Source organism: Peromyscus californicus, unplaced genomic scaffold, assembly GCF_007827085.1.
Source record: "Peromyscus californicus insignis strain IS unplaced genomic scaffold, ASM782708v3 Scaffold_5__1_contigs__length_169319896, whole genome shotgun sequence".
NCBI classification, from domain to species: Eukaryota; Metazoa; Chordata; class Mammalia; order Rodentia; family Cricetidae; genus Peromyscus; species Peromyscus californicus.
Genome location: NW_026294573.1, coordinates 142,872,130 through 142,883,636, shown reverse-complemented (window position 1 = coordinate 142,883,636; position 11,507 = coordinate 142,872,130). Strand labels below are relative to the sequence as shown.

General features: G+C 39.1%; 1 pseudogene; it reads left to right on the top strand.

Annotated features, from left to right (window-relative positions):
- Positions 1-1,952: 1,952 nt before the first annotated feature.
- Positions 1,953-9,304, top strand: LOC128097960 (tyrosine-protein phosphatase non-receptor type 12-like; annotated as a pseudogene).
- Positions 9,305-11,507: the final 2,203 nt, after the last annotated feature.

Sequence of the window (11,507 nt, the reverse complement as noted above, 5' to 3'; positions counted from 1 at the left end):
AAATATGTTTTTTTTTCTAGCCAGACTCAAGAGGCAGCTTTAAAAGTTATAAAGAAGCTGGGTGGTGGTGGTGCATGCCTTTAATCCCAGCACTTGGGAGGCAGAGGCAGGTGGATCTCTGTGAGTTCGAGGCCAGCCTGGGCTATAGAGTCAGTTCCAGGAAAGGCTCCAAAGCTACACAGAGAAACCCTGTTTCAAAAAAAGTTATAAAAAAAGGTGGAGTTAATATTCCTCAGTCCCTCAAATTTTTTAAAAAAATTATTTTCTTGTCCCTTGAGTATATTAATGTTAACTTGTGTTAATGTACCCTATGTTTGGTATAGTTCTATTCAGAAACTGCTTTTGGATGTTTGCTAAAGTTTGTAAGGTATAAATAGTTCTACTGAGAGTTTGCTTTGGGGTGTAATTTTTTAAGAACTGTAATTGTGCATAGCAATATTCATGTTAGAATTATGATGCTACTCTGTTAATGTTAATGGTGATTCTAAGTAGTTCTTTAGATTTGATGTGGTTGCATCAGAAGTTTACTGATTTATTCAATGTAGTTGTATCAGGAGTTTGATTTAAAAAAGGGCTTGGTGCACCTAAGACTGCTGTAGTCTTCTTAGACCAATTCAAAAAGTACATTCTATCTTTATCATTCTCTACTCCTTTACTAGGATGCCTAGCAGTCATAAGGAGCAGGACTATTGCTGGGATTGTTCCAGCTATTTGCAAACTCTTAATGTAAACCTGATTCAGAGTTGTATAGAATTAGGCTCTGCACCTTCACCTGCCAGAAGTCGGTAGTCAGAGCCAGGTAAGTCCTTCTTGCTAGCTGCCAACCTAAGACAGAGTACACTTGTTGGAAAGTATATTTTGATGGTGGGTAAAGCTTTTCAGGGACGAAGGCAACCTAAGACAAACACAGTCCATGTAAGGTGTCTGAGGGGCCCTTTAAATTATTAAGAAGAGGGACCTGTTGGATCCCACAGAGGTTTCTTAGTGAGAACTTACTCAGGGTCAGAGAATGTGGGCTTGCTTTACCCAGCAAGACTGCATAAGGAGATGATTTGACCACGGGCATGTTTACCAGGTGTTTGGAAGGGTCTGCACTTGGCTGTATGCTGTTCTTTGACCTTGCAAGGGGGAAGTATTTTGCTTCTCCCCTTGGCATGTTATAAAAAGCCTTTTGAATAAACCTTTAAGGCTGATGGACATTGATCCAGGCCCTCCTTAAGCTGTCCTGTGTTTCTGTCTTTCGGCTAGGTCTCTCTTTCTGTCTGATATTTTCTTATCCCTCTCTCCTCATCATAAGAACCCTTCAAAAAGGTGTGAGCTGGACTCCCACAAAGGACAAGGCAAACAGACACACATTTAGGGAGTGGGATAAAGGCCTGGAGAAAAATCTTAGCTAAGAACTGGTAGTGTAGTGTTAAGTGGGATAATCTAGCATAGGTCTCTTGGCAAGCTGATACTTGACTTAGAATTAGAGTTAATGAAAGGCATGTCCTCAAAGGAGCTGTTAAGTAGAAGAAAACCTACCATGCCCCAGAGAAGCAAAGAAGAAATAAATGGCTGGAGCAGAGAAAGTAAGAAATGAAGGCAGATATGTAACAGGAATGGGAAAATAGAAGACCTGTTGGCCATTTAGTTCCAGGATTTTGGTCAACTTTGGTACAATAAGTAACAACTTAAAGGATTTTCTGAAGGATAATATTATTACATTGTATCTAGTGAGAAGAATGGACTACATAGAAACAAGACACACATCAGGAAAACTAAAGTCTACAAAAATTGGTTCAAGCTGGATCATAGACCTAGATGTAAGATACAAAATAGTAAAGACCCTAGAAAGTAATAAGAAAAACTATAAATCAGTACTGATGGCAAATGTGATGTCCATGAAAGAAAAAACTGATGTGTTGGATGTCAGTAAAATGAAAATTTTATTTTATTTTATTTTATTTTTAGCACTATAAAACTGCATTTTTTTAATAGCAGGTCAAATATCCTGAAACATACACATATTCTGATAGTCTTCTAATCTCAGTTGAGTTCAAATTTTAAAGTAACACACACAAGCTAAGAGAATTCAATATTGCTCCAAGGCACTTACTGAATCTCTGTGACTAGATGAAAACAAGAACCATCAGGACGAACAATTAGACAGTAATAATATAAAAATAACTTCTTGCTTACAATTTACAAAATGCATTATTATTACAATCTTTGATCTCTGATAACCTGCAGTGCTGGCTGCATGAATCCAGCAATTTTAAAATTCAGAAACTGTTTTCTAAAACTTCAGGGCAAATAATTTACAAATAAGGTACACAAAGACTTAGACCATGCAGAAATTCTTACATCTTGTTAATAATATTTTATGATTTCAACTTTATCAAATTATATACCTACTTGCCCTGTACATATACAAAATAATGCATATGCATACATGATAAAACAGCAAGAGAGTAGTCCTTTACGTCAATTTATCATAAAAGTATTACCATATTAACAGGTCTACAAGCAGCTTGTAACAGGGTTAAGAGATATTAAGGCAATAATACTTGAAGTTACAAAATAAACAATATGTAATACTTTTTCCTAAGTATAGTATAAGGCAGGTAGATGGTCCCAGCAAAAAATATTAAGGTAACAATCTACACTGCTGTTAGTCCCACATTTTAAAGATGGAATACTATAAATCTGGCTTTCAGTGGCACTTGAATTTTCCAGTATAATTTAAAGTGTCTTTTAACTCCCTAAATCATGTCCATTCTGAAGGTGGATCTCTTGGTCCTTTAGGTTTTCCACAGCGATTGCCAAAACCAATATCCATGGCTTCTGTTAGACTTTTTGATATTTGATCTTTCTTGTCACTGAAAGCAGGTGGACAGTCTGTGCATGCCTCTGTTTGGACACCCCCTGCCTCATATTTTTCATTTCCAGAGGTTATCAAGCCTTCAGATTCTCTTTGTTCAGACCACTCCTGACAGGGAAGTTCACGTCATTCAGGTCTCACATGTATATTATGCTCACTTGCTAATACGAAAGGTTCAGGAGTTCGTTCAGGAAGGGGAGGAGGTGACTCTTCACTAACAGGTCAGCTCCATCGATAGTGAAAAATAAGATTCTCCTCTTCCGAAGCCACCAAGGATTCGGAGTTGCCTTTTAGAAGGAGATGCCAAGGAAGAAATACTACAGCCACCAGAAGCTCACCCGGTGCCACCCATCTTGACACCTCCCCCGTCAGCCTTTCCCACCGTGACTACTGTGTGGCAGGACAACGACAGATACCACCCAAAGCCAGTGTTGCACATGGTGTCATCAAAGCAACATTCAACAGACCTCAACAGAAATTATAATAAATCATCAGACCTCACCGGGAAAACGAACCAGCTGTTGAAAACGTAGATAAAAAAAGTCGAGCGAAATTTAAGTTTTGAGATTAAGAAAGTCCCTCTCCAAGAGGGCCCCAAAAGTTTTGATGGGAACACACTTTTGAATAGGGGACATGCGATCAAATTTAAATCTGCTTCATCATCTGTGGTTGATAAAACCTCCAGGCCACAGGAGTTAAATCCAGGTGATCTCAAAGTTGATGGTGTCTCTCAGAATTCTTGTGTGGACTGCAATGTGACACATTCAGACAGAGTCCCTGATTCTTCAGAAGAATCCCAAAACTCACACACACCACCACGGCCAGACCGCTTGCCTCTTGATAAGAAAGGACATGTAACATAGTCATTTCGTGGACCTGAAAATGCCACGCCTGCATCTGACTCATCTGAAGGTAAATCACCAGTTAACCATTCTCAGCCTGTAAAAACTGCGTGTTCAGCAGCAAACTCTCCAACAGAAGTGGACACCCATGAGCTTGTGGATCACCGTGACAGCTCCCCTCTGTTGAGAGCACCGCTCAGCTTTACCAATCCTCTTCACTCTGATGACTCAGACTCAGATGAAAGGGACTGTGATGGTGCTGTGACCAAGAACAAGACTAGCATTTCAACAGCAAGTGCCACAGTTTCCGCTGCCAGTAATACTGAAAGCACGTCCACCAGGAAAGTGTTGACAATGTCCATTGCTGGACAGGAAGTGACAGGAAGGCCACATTCAAGTGCTGAAAATTTTATTTATTTTACCGCTAATATCCATTTATGAGTGAGTACATACCATGTTTATCTTTCTGGGTCTGGATTATCTCACTCAGGATGATTTCTTTCTAGTTCCACACATTTGCCTGCAAATTTCTTGTCATTTTTTTTCACTACTAAATAATGCTTCAGTGTATAAATATATCACATTTTCTTTATTCATTATTTGGTTGAGGGGCATCTAGGTTGTGTGGCTGTTATGAATAATGCTGCTATGAACATAGTTAAGCACGTGTCCTTGTGGTATTATTGAGCATCCTTTGAGTATATGCCCAAGACTATTATAACTAGGTCTTGAGGTAGATTGATTTTCAATTTTCTGAGAAACCGCCATACCAATTTCCAGAGTGGCTGCACAAGTTTGCACTCCCACCAGCAGTGGAAGAGTGTTCCCCTTACTCCACATCCTCTCCAACATAGGCTTCCAATAGTGTTTTTGATCTTAGCCATTCTGACAGGTCTAAGATGATATCTCAGAGTCATTTTGATTTGCATTTCACTGATGGCTAAGGATGTTGAACAATTCTTGAAGTGTACCTCAGCCATTTGAGATTCTTCTGTTGAGAATTCTGTTTAAATTTGTACCCCACATTATAGTTGGATTATTTGGTATTTTGATGTCAAGTTTCTTGAGTTCTTTATGTATTTTAGAGATCAGGCCTTTGTCAGATATGGTGAAGCATTAGTCTAATTAATCTTTATCAATAAAAAAAATTGGGAGTCAGATATTGGGGTAAGAGCCTGAAAGATCAGAGAAGCAGGGAGCAACCATCAGCCATCTCCTGTCTCTAATGTCCCTCCATCCAAAAGAGGCCAAGATCCTTTCTCTGCACACATTACTACTTCCCGTCTCCTCTATCCTTACAGTCCTACAAACCTCTATAGTTACTTTAGTTCAGCTAGTGGCTAGCTCTGCCCTCTGACTCCAAACAAGCTTTATTTGTCAGAACACAATCAGAATATTACACAATAATTGTGAAGATCTTTTCCCATTCTAGAGGCTGCCCTTTTGTTTTATTGACAGTATCCTCTACCTTACAAAAGCTTCACAGTTTCAGGAGGTCCCATTTACTAATTGTTGAACTCAGTGTCTGTGCTACTTGTGTTATACTGAGGAAGTTGTCTCCTGTGCCAATGCATTCAAGGCTACTTTCCACTTTCTTTTTTATCAGCTTCAGTGTAACTGAATTTATGTTGAGGTCTTTGATCCACTTGGACTTGAGTTTTGTTCAGAATGGTAGATATGGATATATTTGCATTTTTCTGCTTGATGCCATCCAGTTATGCCAGCACCATTTGTTGAAGATGCTTTCTTTTTTCATTGTATAATTTTGGCTTCTTTCTCAAAAATCAGGTGTTCATAGGTATGTGGATTTATGTCACAATCTTTGATTCAATTCCATCAATCGACCTGTCTGTTTTTATGCCAATACCATGCTTTCTTTTTATTACTATAGCTCTATAGTAGAGCTTGAAGTCAGGGATAGTGATATTTCTGGAAGTTCCTTTATTGTACAGGATTGTTTAAGCTATCTACATTTTTTTGTTTTTCCATATGAAGTTGAGTCTTGTTCTGTGAAGAATTGTGTTGGCATTTTGATGGGGATTGCATTGAATCTGTAAATTACTTTTGGTCAGATTGTCAATTTTATTATATTAATCCTACCAATCCATGAGCATGGAAGATCATTCCATTTTCTGATATCTTCTCCAAAACTGTCTTAGTTTTGTTTTTAAGTTCTTTCTTCAAAAACTTAAAGTTCTTGTCATACAGGTCTTTCATTTGTTTGGTTAGAGTTACTTCAAGATATTTTATAATATTAGTGGCTATTGTAAAGGGTGATGTTTCTCTGATTTTTTTCAGCCTGTTTATCATTTGTGTATAGGAGGGTTATTAATATTTTCTTAGTTCATCTTGTATCCAGCCACACTACTGAAGGAGTTCTCTGGTAAAATTTTGTGTGTCACTTATGTATACTATCATATCATCTGCAAACGGTGAAATTTTCTCTACTTCCTTTCCAATTTGTATCCCCTTGATCTCTTTTTGTTGTCTTAGTGCTCTATCTAGAACTTAGAGTACTATAATGAAAAGATATGGAGAAAGTGGACAGCCTTGTCTTGTTCCTGATTTTAGTGGAATCACTTTGAGTTTCTCTCCATTTAATTTGATGTTGGCTGTTGGCTTGCTGTATATTGCTTTTATTATGTTTAGGGATGTTCCTTGTGTCCCTGATCTCTCCAAGACCTTTATCACAAAGGGGTGTTGGATTTTGTCAAAGGCTTTTTCAGCATCTAATGAGATGATCATGTGGTTTTTTTTTTTTTCTTTCTGGTTGTTTGTATGGTGGATTACATTGACAGATCTTTGTATGTTGAAACAACCCTGCATCTTTGGAATGAAACTAACTTGGTCATAGTAGATGATTTTTTTGATGTGTTCTTAGATTTGATTTGCCAGTATTTTGAGTATTTTTGCATCAATGTTCATGAGGGCAATTGGTCTGTAATTCTCTTTCTTAGTTGTGTCTTCTTGTGATTTGGGTATCAGAATAACTGTAGCCTCATAAAAAGAATTTGACAATTGTCCTTCTGTTTCTAATGTGTGGAACAGTTTGAGAAATATTGGTATTATCTCTTCTTTGAAATTTTTGTAAAATTCTGTGCTGAAACCATCTAGCCCTGGGCTTTTTTTGGTTGGGAGACTTTTAATGACTGCTTCAATTTTCTTAGGGGTTATAAGTTTATTTAGATTGTTTATCTGGTCTTGATTTAATTTTGATATGTGGTACCTATCAAGAAAATTGTCCATTTCTTTTTGATTTTCCAATTTTGTGGAATACAGGGTTTTGAAATATGACCTGATGATTTTCTGGATTTCCTCAGTGTCTTTTGTTATGTCCCCCATTTTGTTTCTGAATTTGTTAATTTAAATACTCTTTCTCTACTTTTTGTTTAGATTGGATAAGGATTTGTCTATATTGCTGATTTTCTCAAAGAACCAAGTCTTTGTTTCATTGTTTCTTTTATCATTCTCTTTGTTTCTATTTTATTGATTTCAGCCTGGAGTTTAATTTTTTCCTGCCATCTACTCCTCCTGGGTGAGTTTGCTTCTTTTTATTCTAGAGTTTTCAGGTGTGCTGTTAAGTCACTAGTGTGAGATTTCTCCAATTCTTTATGTAGACACTTAGCGATATTGACTTTCCTCTGAGCACTGCTTTCATAGTGTCCCATAAGTTAGGGTATATTGTGCATTCATTTTTTCCTTGAATTCTAGGAAGTCTTTAAGTTCTTTATTTCCTCCTTGACCCAGTGTTAATTAAGTTTAAAGTTGTTCAGTTTCCATGGGTTTGAAGATTTTCTGTAGTTTGTGTTTTTGAACTCTAACTCTAACCCATAGTGATCCAATAAAATCCAGGGTATTGTTATAACTTTTTTTTTAATATCTGTTGAGATTTACTTTGTGAAAAAGCATGTGGTCAATTTAGAGAAGTTCCATGAAGTGCAGAGAAGAAAGTATATTCTTTTGTGTTTGAGTGAAATGTTCTACAGATATCTATTAAGTCCATTGAGTTATAACATCTGTTAGTTCCCCTATTTCTCTGCTAAGTTTCTGTCTGAAAGACCTGTCCATTGATGAGAGTGTAGTGTTGAAATCTCCCACTATTAATGTATGGGATTTGATGTGTAATTTAACTTTAGTAATATTTCTTTTACAAATGTGAGTGCCCTTGTATTTGGGGCATAGATGTTCAGAATTGAGACTTCATCTTGAAGGATTTTTCCTTTGATGAATATGAAATGTCCTTCTTCATCTCTTTTGACTAATTTTAAATTTGAAGTCTATTTTGTTAGATTTTTTTTTTTATTTCTTCCAATTTTTGTTTGTTTGTTTCTCAACTTCTTTAAGGGAATTTTTCATTTCTTCTTTAAGGGCCTCTATCATCTTCATAAAGTTATTTTAAGGTCATTTTCTTGTGCTTAAGCTGTGTTGGAATGTTCAAGTCTTGCTGTTGTAGGGCCACTGGGTTCTGGTGGTGCCATATTGCTCTTTCTGTTGTTGAATGTATTCTTATGCTGGCATTTGCTTTTATGCTCTTCCAGTTGGTGTGGGTTGTACCTCTGCCTATGTAGTCTACTGGGGTTGAAAGAGGAACACTGGCAACAGGGAGGATGACCAGGTTTGTGGGGTTAAGTGGCAGGGTGGGTCTTGGAGGAACAAAATCCAGTGGGTTGTGGTGATGGTGGTGTTGGTGCAGCCTGTGAGTATTGTAGAATATTAGTTAAAAATATGTTACACTTGTTTATGATGTGGAACATTTGTTTAATGATGCAAATATGTGTTGCATTCTTTTATGCTGCATTTGTTTAACTCTGTGAAGCTGTGTTACTTTACCTCTCTAAAACATCTGATTTGTCTAATAAAGAGCTGAACAGCCAAAAACAAGGCAGGAGAAAGGATAGGCAAGGCTGGCAGGCAGACAGAATAAAAAGGAGGAGAAACCTGGGAAGAAAAGATTGGGGAGCAAGAAAAGAAGTGGCCTGCCACCAAACACACACCCAGACACAGAGTAAGAATGAAAGAAAAATTATACAGAAATAGAGAAAAGTAAAAGCCCAGAGGCAAAAGATAGATGTGACAAAAATTTAAGTTAAGAAAAATAGGCTAGAAACAAGCCAAGCTAAGGTTGGGCATTCATAGGAAATGTGGTTTATTTGGGAGCTAAGTGGCTGGCCCCTCCAAGAGCCCAAAGAGTAAAGAGTAAAACAAACAATATGGGGGCAGATCTCTCACCTGCTTGCTGGATGCTGGAGACTACTTCAGAGCACTGGAGTTCCACCAGAGTTGGAGGCAGGGCCCAGCTGCCTTGCTGGTGCTGTTCTTCCAACTGGGGTGGGTTGTTCTTGTGCCTCTGCAGTCTTTTGTGGTTGCTGAGGAAGGATGGCCATGGGAAATATGACCAGGTGTGTGGGTTTGGGCATCAGGGAGGAGTGAGTCTTGGGGGAACAGAATCCAGTGGATTGCAGCAGTGATGGTGCAGCCTGGAGACAGGTCTCTCACCTGCTTGCTGGCTGCTAGAGCTGAGATGGAGGATGGCACAGAGGATGTGCTCTGGGGTTTCTGGTCTGGTCTTTGAAGGCAGTTCAGCAGAAGGTCAGTCACTCACCTGTTAAGACAACTGGTGTGGGTTGTGCCTGTGCCTCTGTGGTCTTTTGGGATTGCAGGAGAGGGCTGGACATGGGGAGGATACCCAGGTTCATGGGTTTAGGTGGCTGAGTGAGTCTTGGGGAACAGAATCAAGTGAGTTGTGACAGTGGTGGTGCAGCCAAGAGGCAGCCTGAGAACATCTGCTTGTCCATTGCTGAGGCCTGCACCAGGGTCAAATGCTTGGGTATGGTGCCACCCACAGTGAGCCCTTCTGTATTAATAATCCAGACAATTTCCCCATAGATATGCCCACAGGCCACTGATCTAGACAATTTCTCCTTTGAGGTTTTCCTTTTAGATAACTCTAAGCTGTGTCAAGTTGACAATTAAAGCTAACTAGGACAAAAGTTTGACAGTTCTTTACAAAATTAAGCATTTTTTAATAAAATTCAGCAATCATATATCTTGATATTATTTATTCAAAGGACTTGAAAATGTGTGTCCACACCAAAATTTTAGATTGGTGTTTAACAACAACTTCATTCATAATTGCCCAAACAAGAAGGCAACCAAGATGTCTTTCCATGGATGAATGGACAGAGTATTATGCTATATCTAGACAATGAAGTACTGCTCAGTGTTGGGCAGAAGAGAGCTAGTAAGGCACACAGATATGCAGAAAATATACATGGACATCACTAAGGGAAAGAAGCCAATATAGAAAGGCTACAATCCATGTATTTCCAACTATATGATATTTTGGAAAAGAAAAATACTATTTCTGGAATTTCCAATGTTAGGGGTGAATAGGCAGAGCACCAGGGGTGTTAGGTGCAAAGAAAAATGCTCTGTGTGATGCTATAATGGCAGATATATGGCGCTATGTATTGTCCAAATCCATAGAAGGGATAGCATGGTGTAAAGTATGGACTTTAGATAATGATAGATCATCTCAGATTCTTCAGGAGTACCAACTGGATAGGAATGTTTTTATTGGGGAAGTAACCCATCCATGTGTCATGCAAGTGTAGCATATGGTAAAAGTGTGTACCTTCTATTCAATTTTGCTATGAACCTTAAAGTACTCAAGAATGATACAGAATGATACCTTAATTAAGAAACCTAGTAAAGAGGACCCTAAGAAAGACACAGGGATCGCCTAATGACAGAGAAATGGATGAGATCTACATGAACAAGCTGGATGGGGGGGGGGCAGGTAATGAAGGGCAAGGGTCAGGGGAAAGTGAGCTTAGGGGAGCGGGAGATCCCAGCTGCATCAAGAACAGAGAGGGAGAACAAGGAAAGAGAGATCATGATAAATAAAGACCCCATGGGAATAGGAAGAAGCAAAGTGCTAGAGAGGTCCCCAGAAATCCACAAAGATTATCTCCACAATAGACTACTGGCAATGGTCGAGAGAGTGCCTGAGCTGACCTACTCTGGTGATGGCCAAACACCCTAACTGTTGTGGTAGAACTCTCATCCAATGACTGATGGAAGCGAATGCAGAGATCCATGGCCAGGCCCCAGGTGGAGCTCCAGGAGTCCAATCAGCGAGAAAGAGGAGGGATTGTATGAGCGAGAATTGCTGAGACCATGAGTGGAAAAAGCACAGGGACAAATAGCCAAACTAGTGGAAGCCCATGAACTATGAACCAATAGCTGAAGAGCCCCCAACTGGATCAGGCCCTCTGGATAAGTGAGTCAGTTGATTAGCTTGAACTGTTTGGGAGGCCCCCAGCCAGTAGGACCTGGACCTGTCCTAAGTGCATGAGCTGGCTTTTTGGAACCTGGGGCCTATGTTGGGACACTTTGCTCAGCCTGGGTGAAGGGAGGAGGGGACTGGACCTGTCTCAACTGAATCTACCAGGCTGAGCTGAATCTCCAGGGGAGTCCTTGCCCTGGAGGATATGGGAATGGGGGGTGGATTGCGGGAGGGTGGGAGAGGGAGGAGGGAGGACAGGGGAATCTGTGGCTGATATGTAAAATTAAATTAAATTATAAAATTTAAAAAAACAAGAAACAAAAATTATGTCTTGCTCATATGTATATCTATTCTCTAAAAGATACTAGATGCCAAGTGAATATTGGTTTCTATGCTAAAATTAATGAATACTAATAGGTATTAATGACAATCTTTGAGTTATTTTAGAAGACTCCTGGAGCCTTCCCTTTGCCTGGATTTTGGGTATTAATCCTCCATGACATTAAAAATAAAT